The sequence below is a fragment of the Carlito syrichta genome, unplaced genomic scaffold, assembly GCF_000164805.1.
Source record: "Carlito syrichta isolate Samal-C Ts95f unplaced genomic scaffold, Tarsius_syrichta-2.0.1 Scaffold120442, whole genome shotgun sequence".
NCBI classification, from domain to species: Eukaryota; Metazoa; Chordata; class Mammalia; order Primates; family Tarsiidae; genus Carlito; species Carlito syrichta.
The window spans coordinates 5,927-21,928 of NW_007064538.1; positions in this window are offsets into that span (position 1 = coordinate 5,927).

Sequence of the window (16,002 nt, forward strand, 5' to 3'; positions counted from 1 at the left end):
GCGGGCTCAGGCAATCCACTCACTTCAGCCTCCCAAAGGCACGGGATTACAGGCTGAACCGCCGAGCCCGGCTTCTCAAAGTATTTTTATGTTCCACTCTTATATGAGTGTAATTTTTGCTGCATGTAAAGTTATAAGTTGCAATTATTCTCTTTCACCACTTTAAAATACTACTCCATTATCAACAGACTTTCGTTGTTTCTTTTCAGAAGATAGCTGTAAGTTTCGTAGTTTCATGTAGGAAGAAAATATGTCAGTTGGCTCTGGCTACTTTTAAGATTTTCTCTTTGGTTTTGGTTTATAGTAACTTTATTATGATATATCTAAATGTGACATTGTTTTGGAATTGGGCTTTATGTGCACCTTGCGGCTTACTTGGTGTATTGAGAAATTATCTGCCATCATCTTCCAAACTATCATTTATTCCCTTTCTCTTTGTTATCTCCTTCAGTGACTCCAATTAAACCTCATGTATGTTCTTTCACTGTTTCCTTTCTGCCTTGATGTTTACTTTGCCTGATAATAGTGTAGCCATGCTTGCCTTTTGGTTAGTGTTCTAATTTTTTTTTCTGCCTCTTTCCTTCCTTCCTTCCTTTCCTCCTTTCTTCCTTCCTTCTTCCTTTCTTTCTTTCTTTTTCTTCCTTCCTCTTTAAATTTCTTCCTCCCATATTTAAGGTATGATTCTAATGAACAATATATAATTTCCTTTAATACAATGTAACAGTATTTGCCTTTAATTGCAATATATAATCTATTCGTGTTTATATAATCACTGTTATTTTTGTATCATAGGCACCTTCTTGCTCTGTTCTGTATTCTTTTTTCTTTTCTGACTTCTTTTGAATTTTATAAAATATACTTAATTAAATGAGCTTCTATTAGCTTGTTATTCATTTAAAAATTATTTTCTTAGCACAGCAGAAATTGAATTATAAACCTCAACTTATCTGCATTTAATATGTTATTTTTATATTTTTATGCCAATGCAAGTACCTTAGAACACCTAATTCTAATATTCCCCTTTTGTCTTTGTGTCAACATATTGGTATTTATCGTCAGTATTTATTCAAATTTATCCACATTTAAATATTTTTAATTTATTTTTCTTATCTGGTTGGTGTGTAGGGGTGTGTGTATCTTTACTTTTTTCTCTCTATTTTCTTCCTTTTCTCCCTCTGTTTCTTCCTTCCATCCTTCCTCTCTCCCTCTATTTCTTCACTTCTTTGATTCTTTCTCTGGAACTTCTTTTAGTACTTTTGTGTGTTTTTCTTAGGCCGTAAAATTTTCTGAGTTTTTCTTTTTCTCAAAGTATTTATTTATTTATTTTTGAGTTGGAGTCTTACTCGGTCGCCCAGACTGGAGTGCAGTGGCCGCTGCCACCGCAGCCTCACCTGCTGGAGTCCAGCGGTCCTTCCGCCTCAGCCTTCCAAGTAGCCAGAATTACAGGCATGCGCTGATTTTTTAATTTTTATTGTAGAGATGAGGTCTCGTTGCCCAGGCGGGTCTCGAACCCGCGGGCTCAGGCAATCCACTCACTTCAGCCTCCCAAAGGCACGGGATTACAGGCTGAACCGCCGAGCCCGGCTTCTCAAAGTATTTTTATGTTCCACTCTTATATGAGTGTAATTTTTGCTGCATGTAAAGTTATAAGTTGCAATTATTCTCTTTCACCACTTTAAAATACTACTCCATTATCAACAGACTTTCGTTGTTTCTTTTCAGAAGATAGCTGTAAGTTTCGTAGTTTCATGTAGGAAGAAAATATGTCAGTTGGCTCTGGCTACTTTTAAGATTTTCTCTTTGGTTTTGGTTTATAGTAACTTTATTATGATATATCTAAATGTGACATTGTTTTGGAATTGGGCTTTATGTGCACCTTGCGGCTTGCTTGGTGTATTGAGAAATTATCTGCCATCATCTTCCAAACTATCATTTGTTCCCTTTCTCTTTGTTATCTCCTTCAGTGACTCCAATTAAACCTCATGTATGTTCTTTCACTGTTTCCTTTCTGTCTATTATGTTCTTTACTGAACAGTATCTCTTTGTTTTTTGGTAATACCTTCTAGCTTGTTCAGACCCAAATTCTACTTTACTAGACTTCTCTTAAGCTGCTATTAACTGTAAATATTGGCTTCTCTATTTTAGTTAGATAATATTTTTAGTTGTGAAATTTTTATTTGATTTTTTTAGGTGCAAATTTTCTACTAAAATTCTTCATCAGTTCATCTAATCTCTTAAATATTTATTCCTATTTAATTTAAAACGTGACTCTAACACCTCCAATATTTGAGTCTCCTGTGGGTCTTTTTCATGTTTTGTTCTCTTGATATCTGATTCCTTCTCATCTTTTTTTACATTTCTATTTATTTAATTAAATGAAAGTCAGACCTTTTATATAAAAAGACTTAGAGAAAATATGAAGTTCTAGATAATATTATATTCCCTAGAGAATATTTTCCTTTTTTAATGAATGTAGTTAGAGAAAGGAATATTTTTTTTTTTTTTTTTTTTTAATAATTAATCAGTATTTTTATTATAGTTTTGTGGGGTACAGTTAAGGGTTAGGTGTTCAATTACGTTTCATTCAGGCACCCTGTTGATAGGTGTTTTCCCATCCCCCGACAGATATTTGCTACTGTTAATCCCATCCCCCTCCCCCCTATAGTTTCCCAGTACCGTCAGTCATTTTCTTATAGTATTGCATTGGATGTTCAAGGTCCATTATATGAGTGAGAACATGTGATATTCTGATCTTTGTTTCTGTGTGAGGTCACTCAGTATTATAGACTCTAGTTCCATCCAGGTTGCTGCAAAATTCATGATTTTGTTCTTTTTTATGGCTGCGTAGTATTCCATCGTGTATATGTACCACATTTTTTTAATCCAGTCCTCTTTTGATGGGCAGCATGGTTGTTTCCAGGTTCTTGCTATTGTGAACAATGCTGCGATAAACATACGTGTGCAGGTATCTTTTTTATAGAGTGATTTGTGTTCTTCAGGGTATATTCCCAGTAGGGAGATTGCAGGGTCATATGGAAGGTCAATTTTTAGAGCTTTTAGGAATCGCCACACTGCTTTCCACAGAGGTTGCACTAGCTTTGTGAGTACCTTAATTCAATATAAGTAATTCCAACCCAGATTTAGTTTTCGTGGGAGATAGTATGTATAGTATGTATGAATACACTTCTGTTCCTACCATGCAGCCCTTTGGGAATCCCTACAGAAAGATTGTTGTTTACCAGAGCCTTTCCTTCTTGGCACACCCAGATCTTCAACTTTTGTTTGCCCACTCCCATGTGGCTATTAAATGTTCTGCTCAACTTCTAAACTCCTCAGAAGCCATTAAAAAAATCTGTAAAGTTCTTGGATTAAAGTTGCATCAAATGTTAGTTTCATATCCCTGCATTTGTCTTTTCTCTGGCTTATCAACTCCTTCAAACAGTTGTTTCATATACTTTATTCATATTTTCTGTTTGCTTTTGGTAGAAGATTGCTCTAATATAAATCAATTTTGGCTAGAAAGAGGGGTTTCATGTTCAGTTTTCAATGAACAGAAACCAAATAATAACATATCTTACTTTGTCACCATGACACTATATAACACCTTGGTTATTCTTTCACAAAATTCTAATATATTATCTTTCTTCAGGGATAAATTTTGCACTGATGCTGTATCTTTCTTGATAAATTATTCAAACGGGAGCCATGTAACAAGTATGCTTTATATATCTTACATAGAATTTTTGGATTATTTTTTCTCAGGCAGATTGTATAACACATTTAACAGGATATTTTATACACAAATAGAATATGAATTCCTTTGGTATCTTATCAATATTGTTTCCAATGATTTTAAGTTTGCTTTTGAAAAGTCATAAATAGCTTTCAAAATTGGAAAGATTGACCATATATCAGATTTCTCCTATAGACCTAACTTATTTTTATTCTTGCTGCTTTCCTAGATAAACCATTTGTTACCAACAAACTGATAATAGTGTCAGCATTTTTGTAATGTGCATTTATTTTCTAAGCCCATGCCATTGTTTATACAGCTGACTGTAGAACAACATGGGAGTTGTGGTACCAACTTCTGTGCAGCAAAAAAATTGGTGTATAACTTTTGACTCCCCTAAAACTTAGCCACTAATAGCCTACTGTTGACCAGAAGCATTACTGATAACATAAACAGTTGATTAGCATATATGGGGTGCCAAAAAATGTATACACATTTTACATATGACGTTTGCTCAAAGGATAGCATTAATCGAATGCTAGCGTCACCATGCAGCAGGCAGGAAAGTCCAAGAAAATGGCAGAAGCATGACTGAGCAAACGTCATACTACTCATTGCTACCGTAATTTAATTCAACTCCAATTAGTAAAATATAATAACATCTCTTAAGTTGTGTATATATTTTTGGCACCACTGTATTCTCTATGTATATGTATTATATACTGTATTCTTACAACAAAGTTAATTAGAAAAAAATGTTATTAAGAAAACCATAAGAAAGGGAAAATATATTTACTATTTATTAAGTAGAAGTGAATCATTATAAAAGTCTTCATCCTCATCTTTGTGCTGAGTAGACTGAAGAGGAGGAGGAAGAGAGAAGGGTTAGTCTTGCTGTTTCAGGGATTATAGAGGATAAAAAAAATCTGAATATAAGTGAACCTGTATAGTGCAAGCCCATGCTGTTCAAGGGTCAACTGTACTATTTTTTTTCCTGAAATGTATTTTACTTCTAAAGTAACTCTCTAAAATTCTACAAATTGAATAAAAGTAAGCATGAATGGACAACCCTTATAATGACCCTTAGGAACATTTAAGCCCACTGGGAAAGAAAAAGATTTATAATTCTATGCAATACACATAGACTTCCTTAGCATCATGTTTTGACTCACAGTTATTTTGTGACTATGTTTTTTACACATGTTTGTGATCTCCTTGAAGACAAGAACCTGATCCTAAATAGTTTGTATTTCCTATCACTTGAGTGTCTTGCATGTAGTATCTCTTCACTTATGAAGAAGTAAAAATTATGAGAGAAGTATGTTTAAAATTAGATGCTGCAAATATTATGATTATATTGATTATTTTTATTTTATATTATATATTAAACATAAAATTCTACAGATTTTGGAGGAATTATTTGTAAAGTTTAAACAAAATAATTCTACAATGTAATACAATAAAACTACCTTAAGAAAACAAATAAAAACAACATGAATATCAATGAATATCACACACATTAACTCTTGGATTCCCAGAATTTTTATGAAAATGCAATGATTTTGTTCATAATCAATTTGAAATGCCATTTTTCTTTCTCTGGTTTGTTTGTTTTTGTTATTATTTCTCAATTCTCCTCACTCACATCAATCAGTTGAAAAGATGGCAACTAAAAGCTTCCTTGGAAATGCCTAAACCTTAACAATATTCTACTGGAATAACTTATCTGAGGCTGTAAAATCTGTGTGACATTTTACAAGAATAATAATTTAAAGCTTCAAGCTGTTATCTTTGAAATTTTACAATATGCATCAGAGGGTAGAAATCAGCAAGTCTCTACAACATTTGGGCTTGACAATCATTTATTTTTCAATGACAACCCATTTTTATTTTAAATAACACTTGTTTTTGTAAACAAAATGATCAGTCCTATCAAGGACATACACCAAATACAGAAGAACTGTCCTCACAAAGCTAGCATCTATGACATGCAAGTCATTTGCTATTGACATGATAAGGGGTAATAGTCTTGCTGTTATACATCCCTATGATTTTTTATGTTTTCCTACCTGTCAATATTCAGTCAGCATGATATTTAAACATTGGGTGTTCTTTCTGTAACTTATAGTTAAACCAGTTATAAAAATCCAGCAGTCAGAATTTTGCTGACAATTTTCCCACTAAAACATGGTGCAAAAGGAAATCCAGCTTGCTTTGCCGCAGGTGCATTTGCCCTGTCATGCCAAAAGAGGATAGCATAATATATGATTGTCAGTTAAGGAAGCAAATAGAATTTAGAGATACCCAGGGGGAAGAAAATGTTGACCACGCAAGTAAGACTCTTTTTATAGTTGCATTTTTAACTATAGACATACTTAACAGAGGGAACAGGAGAACAGCTTGCATTGTCATTGGAATACCAAAACACAAATTTATTCACTGCATAAATAATATAGCAGTTTATGAAAGACTGAGGCTCTATAATATAAGTAGCTGCTGTAGGTAGGCTTAAGAAGATATTTGGTCGTTTAGGTAATCTGGAAATATTTTTTAAGTGTCCTCTATTAGGTAATTAATCCCATCTGTGTTTATTATGATGCTCAATATATTTGTCTGCAGTTCACACCCTCTTTATTATGTTCTTTCTCTTTTAGTATTAAAAAAGGATGTGTTGCTAAATACACAATTTATTATCCACAATAAGAATATCGAAATACATCATAACTTCTTTCTCTACCCCTTCTTGTTTTGGAGTTAAATTTACAGTAATATAATTACAATCAATATCTCTAAGGCATCTATTTAAAGTGTAGACCTTAACTAGTTTTGAGAGTTGTGTTCCTATTGTCACAACACACAAGATATTTCAATCATTCCAAACAGAGTTCTTGTATCCTTTTGCAATCCATCCTTTCTTTTGTCCTAGGCAATCACTGATCTGCTTTATATTACTATAGATTAGTTTTTATGTTCTAAAATTTTACATAAAACAGCTAATGCAATGTTTACTCTTTTTCTTGACTTCTTTTTACCTAGAATAAAGAATCTGAGATGTATCTATATGCTTGTATGTTGTAATTTGCTTTTGCTTATCCAACCACCTGACAATGAACATCTGGGTTGTTTCTAATTTTTGGTAACTCCGAATCAAACTGCTAAGAATATTCATGCACAAGTCTCTGTGTCGATATATGTTTTTTTCTCTACTTGAGTAACATATAGGTGTAGTATGACTGGGTCCTATGCTAACTATATGTTCAAATGTTTACAGAAGTGCCAAATAGTTTTTCAAAGGTGTCATACCATTTTCTATTTCTTTCAGTATTGTAAGTATTCCAGGTTCTCCATAGCCTGATCAGAACTGCAGATTGTGTGTGTGTGTTTAGTTTTAGCCTTCTAGTTCCCTGATGACAAATGATGCTATGCACCATTTCATGTACTCATTTGCCGTCTGTAGATTTCCTTTGTGAAAATATACTCGAATCTTTTGTTTATTTTTATTGGGTTGTTTGTCATTTTTTTAGTAAGTAGTAAGAGTTGTTTGTATATTCTTGATGCAAGCCCGTTGTCAGACATATATACATTGTGAATATTTATTCCTGGTTGGGCTTGTATTTTTATTTTCTTGATTAAATGTTTCAAAGACTAAATGTTTCAAAAATTAATAAAATAAAAAATATATTTTTTCCATCATAGTTTGTGCTTTTAGTGTCCTATCTAAGAAGTCTTCCCCAAGCCAAGGTCTCCATTGGCCTACTTTTATTTACTTTTCAAAATCCTCTGATTGTTGCCTTTTTAATCTTGTCTGGAATTTTCAGTGACAATTATTGTTAGTGATAGACTAAGTGGCCTTTCTTAATCTTAGGTGCTTATCTTCTAATAGTATTTTGAGACACCAGGAACAACTGAGAAAGAAATCTACTTAGGTTTAAAAAAAAAAATGTCTGCCCTCACTTAATTGAGGTCATCTTGTTTGAAAGAATAGAATTTAAAGATGTTCTGGAGGTGACAAAGTGTCTGAAAATAATTTGAGTATATAGGAAGCAGCACATAATAAAGGTACAGATTTGGAATTATTTTTTAATAAAACATGCCTTTTTGTTGTTGCCTGAATATGACATCTAAGGAGAGTTTATTATTTACTACAATAGTAGTATAAAATTCTAAAATCTGGTCTATTTTGCATATTATATTTCTTAAAATATTCTTGTTTTTGTATTGTCCTATACTGAAACTATAACTTCCTATGTCAACTGTTTGGAGAGAGATGGATAACACTGCTTCTCCCATTTAGGATAGCATTTCAGCACTAGGGATTGACACATAATCTAAACCAGTTTGATAAGGAAGGCAAAGCCAGTATTAACCTCTTAGAACAGGACCCTGGTGTCACTTGGATTGAAACTCAGGAGCCTATTCATGAGTCAACCTAATTCCAGGTCTCCTTAGAGACTCTTACTTCTAAGACAGAGGACTTCATATGGGTGAATACCAGTCCTAAAAGATTTTTATTTGTGATCCAAGAGCATCAATCCATATAAGCATGTTTCTTGATAACGATTTTTGTTGTGAAAGGTATGTATTTCATAAGAATGTGTTTCTAAGAATGCAAATACTTGAAGCCTACTCAATTTTACTCTGCGTGTGGGGTGTGTGTGTGTGTGTGTGTGTGAGAGAGAGAGAGAGAGAGCAAGAGAGAGAGAGAGAGAAAGACAGATTTTGCTATTGTGACACACAGTGGAAAGATTATCAAGATAACAATCTCAGTCTGATCAGCTTTCTAGTGCATCATTCTCAACACTACCAAAGATTTTGGAAAGCAAATCGTTGATCTCAGTCTGAACTAGTTTTGATTGAAAAGGAACATGGATGAGTATATTAAATAATAGTTCTAAATATATTTCAAATGTTAAGGTAAAAAATGAACACTTTTAAGTTTTATTTATTATTGAAAGGTTTAAAGAAAAATACCAAAAATACTATTTTTAAGTTATTTTTAAACTAATGGGAAATCTGTGTGTGAGAGTAACATAATTTCCAAATGATAACTTTTGATTAAGTTTCTACTGAAGGGTTTAGGAACCGGTAAAATAAATAAAAATATAGATCTCTTATAATACCTTTCTTAATTATAAAAAATAATGAGGTTACTCTCTCTTGACCATGCTTCTCATAAGTAATACCTCTTTTCTTCCTTGATGAAGATTAATATAATAACTCAGATGGCAGTCATGTGCTTCATGATCTCTGTTTTTAATTTTTATCTTCACAAGTGAAAAGAGACAGGGTGTTTTCCAGATGGAAGAGCTTCATAAATGCCATCATGTAGTTGAGTTTAAAAATATGAGTATAGTGGATTTTTAAAGTCATGACCAATATTATCTCAACTAAATCAGGTATTTTATATATGTAGAATGGCAAGAAATTCTAAACCAGTGATATTAAAAGAGATTCCAAGCACAATAACACTTTTCTGCTAAATTTTCATTTTTAAACTGGTCAAGTCTTGTAATGCCTCCTATCATCTGTTTTACGGTGCTATTGGGAATATCTCACACAAACATATGTTTTTTATATACTGCGTCATTGTCTATGATACTTTCTCTTTACTTAGCCCATGTGGTAAGGGAACTAATATTTTCTGCATGATTCTAAAATGACCTCTTTCCTACCCTTCCTCTCCTAAAGTCCTGCAGAACAGATGGACCCCAGACTTAGAGGGCTTCACTGGTGACTAATATGTAAAATTAATTTAAGAAATAATTTCAATATGCACAAACTTATTTTCCTATTCTCTAGAATATTTTCCTATTCTAGAGAATAGGAAAATAAAGGATGATACCTAAAGCTACAAAGAATGGTATGAGGATGAGACACTCCTAATCAGTCTTACGTGTGACTATAAAGGCAAAAAAATCTTCAACAAAATAACCAGCATAATCTAGCAATATGTTAATCATAACCAATTTGACCTTATTATAGGAAAGCAAAATTTGTATGTCTGTTTCACATTAGAATATCAGTTTTGTGATTCACCACATTAGTAGATTAAAGGAGAAACATAGACTAATATAAATAGGCGAGAAAAGCTTTTGACTAAATTCAGTGTCATTCATTAAATTAATTTTAAAACTCCTTAAAAGTAATATTTATAGGAAATCTTGACCATGGTGATAAAATACTCTTTTTTTCTGTCTGAAAAACATCACTGTTAGTTTCCAGGAGCATGCAATTTCTGATTACAGGAGCTGGCTGTTGATAATATAGTTGAATTTATACTTGAATAAAAAATGGGACCTGGAGGTGGGGAGTAGATTTCAGATGTCCAACATTGAAGTAGCTGATTTTTTGGCCTTTTCCCACAGCTCCCATTTACTTTGAGGAGCAAAAGCAGTTGTTTCAAACAGTGTTTCTCAAGTCTTACACTGGAATCTCCTGTTGGGATTGTCACAAATTGCTATGTTTCCATATGAATGCCTGATTTATAAGGTCTGAAGTGAGGCCTGAGGGTTTTAATTTTTTAGAAAGTGCCTGGATGATATTGATGCTGCTGATTGGGGTACCCAACTTTTAGAACCACTGGTTTAGCAACCAGTGTGATATTTGGGTGGAGAGGCTAGGCAATGGCCATGGTAACTATTTTTACACTCTATGACACCCAACTACTAGAAAGGCTAGAATGTAGCTTTGGTGTAGTGGCATGTAAAAATAGTGCTTTAAAATCTTGTCCTTTGTTTGGGCGAATGGACAAGATTTTAAAGCACTATTTTTACATGCCACTACACCAAAACTACATTCTAGCCTTTCTAGTAGAATATCAATTTCCCATATGATCCCACAATCCCCCTACTGGGAATATACCCTGAAGAACTCAAATCACTCTATAAAAAAGATACCTGCATGCGTCTGTTTATCGCAACGTTGTTCACAATAGCAAGAACCTGGAAACAACCATGCTGCCCATCAAAAGAGGACTGGATTTAAAAAATGTGGTACATATACACGATGGAATACTACGCAGCCATAAAAAAGAACAAAATCATGAATTTCGCAGCAACCTGGATGGAACTAGAGTCTATAATACTGAGTGACCTCTCACAGAAACAAAGATCCGAGTATCACATGTTCTCACTCATATAATGGACCTTGAACATCCAATGTAATACTATAAGAAAATGACTGACAGTACTGGGAAACTATGGGGGGGGATGGGATTAACAGTCGCAAATATCTGTCTGGGAATGGGGAAATACCTCTTATCAACAGGGTGCCTGAATGAAACGTACTTGTACACCTAACCCTTAACTGTACCCCACAAAACCATAATAAAAAATATTGATTATGAAAAAAAAAATTGTCCTTGTGACTCTTAGGTCACTTATATTTTCTTTGGCTCAGACTCCACTAACAGAGCTTGAGATAAAAGCTTTACTTGCAAATATTTTATTGACACACACAGTGCTAGTGAAAGGATAGAAGACTGAAACAGGATAGGAGGGAGAACAAACACAAGGTGATGGGTTATTATTATTTTTTTCCATTTTTATTTCAGATTGAGGGGGTACCCGTATATGTTTTTTATATCGCCGTATTGTGTAGTGATGGGGGGTGGGTCTCATGACCCATTTCTTAGATAGTGAACATTGCACCCAACAGGTAATTGTACCCTGCCTCCTCGGTGTCATTTCCATCTTTGTTGCCATCTAGCTCACACATGTGAGAACACACACAGTGCTTTGTTTTGTTTCTGAATCAATTCATTAAGATTATGATCTCTGGTTTCACCTATGTTGCTGCAGAGGACATGATTTCATTCTTTTTAATGGCTGCATAGTATGCCATGGTGTATATATACCACGATTTTTTTTTTTTACCCAGTCAGTCACTTGTGGGCACTTAGGTTGGTTCCATAATTTTGCTATTATGAATAATGCTGTAATGAATATGAGTACAGGTGTCTTTTTAATACAACTATGTCTCTTTCTTTTGGGTAGATCCTTAGCAGTGGGTTTGCTGGGTCAAATGATAATTCAATTTTTAGTTATTTGAGAAAACTTTATACTGTTTTCCACAGAGGTTGAACTACTTTACAGTTCCATCAACAGCGAATGAATGTTCCCTTTTCGCCAAGACCATGCCAACATCTGTTGTTCTTTGACTTTCTCAAGATAGCCATTCTGACTGGTTTGAGGTGTTATCTCATTGTGGTTTTAAGTTGAATTTCTCTGATTATTAGTGATATTGAACATTTTTTTCATATGCTTGTTGGCAGTTTGTATGTCTTCTTTGGAAAAGTGTTTATTCATGTCCTTTGCCCACTTTTTGATGAGGTTATTTGTTTTTGTTTTTGTTTTTTCATGTTGAGATGAGTTCCTTGTAGATTCTGGATGTTAGCTCATTGTCTGAGGAATAATTTACAAATAGTTTTCTCCCATTCAGTAAGCTTTCTGTTTACTCTGTTGATTACTTATTTTGGTGTGCAGAAGCTTTTTAGTTAAGTCCCACTTGTCTATTTTTTTGTTTTGCATTTGCTTTTGGTGTCTTCATCATAAATTCTTTGCCTAGGCCAATGTCAAGAAAAGTGTTTCCTAGGTTTTTTCCTAGGATTTTTATGGTTTCAGGCCTTACATTTATGTCTTTAATCCATATTGAGTTAATTATTGTATATGGGGGAGAGACAGAGGTCCAGTTTCATTCTTCTGCGTATTTTCCTAATACCATTTGTTCAATAGAGTGTCCTTTTCCCATTGTTTATTTTTGCCAGCTTTGTCAAAGATTACTTGATTGTAGGAGTGTGTGTTTTATTTCTGGGTTCTGTATTCTGTTTCATTGATCTGTGTATTCTTATACCTGTACCATGCTATTTTAGTTACTATGTCCTTTAGTATAATTTGATCATAGGCAATGTGATACCTCTATAATTGGTCTTTTTGCTCTTTATTGGTTCCATATACATTTTAAGGTTGTTTTTTCTAGTTCTAGGAAAAAAGAAGTTGGTATTTTTATCGGAATTGCATTGAATTTGTAGATTGCTTTGGGTAGTATGGTCATTTTTTTTTTTCTTTTTTTTGAGTTGGAGTCTCACTCCGTCGCCCAGACTGGAGTGCAGTGGCCGCTCCCGTCCACCGCAGCCTCGGCCTGCTGGGCTCCGGCGATCCTTCCGCCTCAGTCTTCCAAGTAGGCGGAATTACAGGCATGCGCTACCAAGCCCGGCTGATTTTTTGATTTATTGTAGAGATGAGGTCTCGCTGCCCAGGCGGGTCTCGAACCCGCGGGCTCAGGCAATCCACTCATCTCAGCCTCCCAAAGGCGCGGGATTACAGGCTGAGCCACCGAGCCCGGCGAGTATGGTCATTTTAATGATATTTATTCTTCTGACCCATAAACATGGAATAGTCTTCCTTTTGTTTGTATCATCTGTGATTTGTTTCATAACTGTTTTGTAGTTCTCTTTGCAGACAGCTTCTACCTTCTTAGGTGTATTCCTAAATATTGTATTTTTTATGTGGCTAGTGTGAATGTGATTGAGCTCTTTGGAGGAGTCTTAAGGGTTTTCTAGGTATAGTATCATGTTATCCATGAACAGAGATAGTTGGATTTCCTCCTTGCCAATTTGCATACCTTTTATTTCTTTCTCTTACTGGATTGCTAGGACTTCCAGTACAATGTTGAATCGAGTGACTATGGCAACTTGTTGCTTAATCACATGAAGCTTTTTTAAGTCTACATACCAGGGCTACACATTAAGGGAAGGAATAGAGAAAAATGTATTTGCCAGTTCTTATATCTGACTATGAGAGAATGCCCTACATGCATTGATTTTATATGCATGAATAGCAAGTACATCCTGGAATTACTCAGTAAATTGTGTTCTCAAGAGAGCTTGGGGGTGATAGGTGAGAAACACATGGTAGAATCTTGAAGGAGATCATAGGTTTATGCCCGCTTAAAGTCCATGGGAACTACCTGGCAAAACATAAACCGAGGTAAAAGAGGTTCCAGTTCAGATGAGAATGAGAGAATTTAAAATCAGCATAAGAAGTATGTATCTTGCATGATACTTTGTACCACTTAGATCTGTGTTATAGCTGGCTTCCTATTAGAGATGGCACCCCTCATATAATATGCATGATTGGTGAACCGTCACTCGTGGTATTGCTTGACTAGCATAATTTTTTAAAAATAAATTTTCTTTCAGCGGTGGACCCCATTCTGTCAAAACAAGATGGTATCACTTTTCATCCAAAGGAAGAGATACATATTCCCTTTAAGATAATGACCAGGAGCAATCTTTTAAAAATTTAATAAGGTGATTTAGTGAAACAAGATACAGTCCCTGTTGCCAGCACTGGCCCTGACTACACAGACGATATTCATTATTTCCTTTCCAATTTGTAGATTTTTCTCACTCTCAGGCAGCATGGTTGGAGTAGAATATTTACCCACTCTAGTGAGTTACAGTGAGTCTCCTAGGTTACCATCACTTTAGTGAGTTAGTGTGAAAAAGTTATTATCACTTTTGAGTTTTAGCAGACTTAGAGCATGATTATGATCAACACCAACTTATCCAGAAACCCGTCCTGAAGTTCTTTCCTCCTATCGGTTGGGCATATGAAAATATTCATCAGCCATAGCTATGAACTTAGAAAGAGGCTTCAGAGATACAAAGGTAGAGTGATATGCAATACTGGAAAGTCTGTTAAAGTAATTTATTCATGCTTTCTGGACTTGCTTAAGCATGTTCCTGGATGGAGGGAATGGATTGCTACTGACCCTTTCTTTGATGTCCTTTGATGTGGAAGATCTAGTGATACCCAGTTCATGATGGGCACCTCTGACAACATTGTCATTTAGTATCCTGCAGTCAGTTGCTCTGTCTCTCTCTAGTAAACTCATTAGCACACTTAAAGGCATTTTTTTTTCAAACTAAGTAGTTTTCTGCTGTAGATGGTATGAATTTGCTCTATGACCTTATAAGTCTAAACTGTGATTCTATAATTGGGGCTTGCTAGAAATTTCATGAGTCACCCTTATCCTCCATGGCACTACAAAATCTTAGGTCTTAAACCCAAGGAAGCTTCATCCATAGTTTTCTCTTACTCTAAACCTCACTGGAAGTTGGCAGTCTTCTGAGTAATAATGGTCCTTTTGCCGTATTTTCTACCAGCTGCTAAATATCTCTACCTTAGTTATGTACTTGGTAGCATAAAAATGATAAGGAATTTTATAGATGGATTGAATGTTCCATAAGATAAAATTTGATTTATCACCTAAAGGTAATAAATCTCTTCTTTCACTGTAGTTATATGATGGTATTTCAGGGGTGCTACTATCAGTGCTGTGTCAGTTGAATTCCTCTATCATTCCTCAAAAAGTCTGCATATATCATGTTCTCCATCTCAGAGTTATACAGGTTCATTTTGGAAAGAATTGGTAAAATTTATTATGTGTAATAATGGTGCATTGGCAAGGACTTTTCTTAAGCGGTCCTGGTCTGGTCTCTTTTTCAGTCAATATGCTCTGGGTCTATGAACTGATTTTGATATGGAATCTAGGTGGGAGGAACGTGATATCCCATTGTGGTGGTTGATATGAATCTTCCACTTGATGATCTTGGTTATTTAAGTTACAGTCACACAACATCTTAAGCGACTCTTTATCAATCTTGCCTCTAGAAACATTATGATTTATTATTTATTACCTGATTCCTGCAGGGCAAGATAATCAGACAACCATTCTAGTCCTTGATCATCATGCTAATTTTGTTCAGCTTGCTTCTGACCATTAATTGTTGATTTCTACTTTCTCCCATTCCAGGTTCCTTCATTTCCATTGGAGAGTCCAATTCCACAGCAGCATATTCTTCATGAAACTCTTCCTACAAAGTACAGCCAATGCCAATCTTTAATTTACTAGCATCTCTCTTACTAGTACATTTCTTCTGATTTAGGGAGTGACCTCTGGGACTTCCTGGGAAGCACTGTCAGGTAGTGGTTTCTCAGATCTTATATATAGCTATCCTATTCTAACATTTTCTTCTCATGGAGCCTTGTGACATTTTCTTAACAATACTCCACACAAATTGTAACATTTATACCCTATTTATTGCAAATCATTATGTCTAATCTTCAACAAATGATTTTGGAAAACTGTTAGAACTAGTTCCATGTATCATTGCTAGAATATTAGGTTCCACATTATTGGTAAGATACCCATGTCAATAAGTCCTCCTCATTTAGTATTATACCCTGCTGCCCAGGTCAGCATCA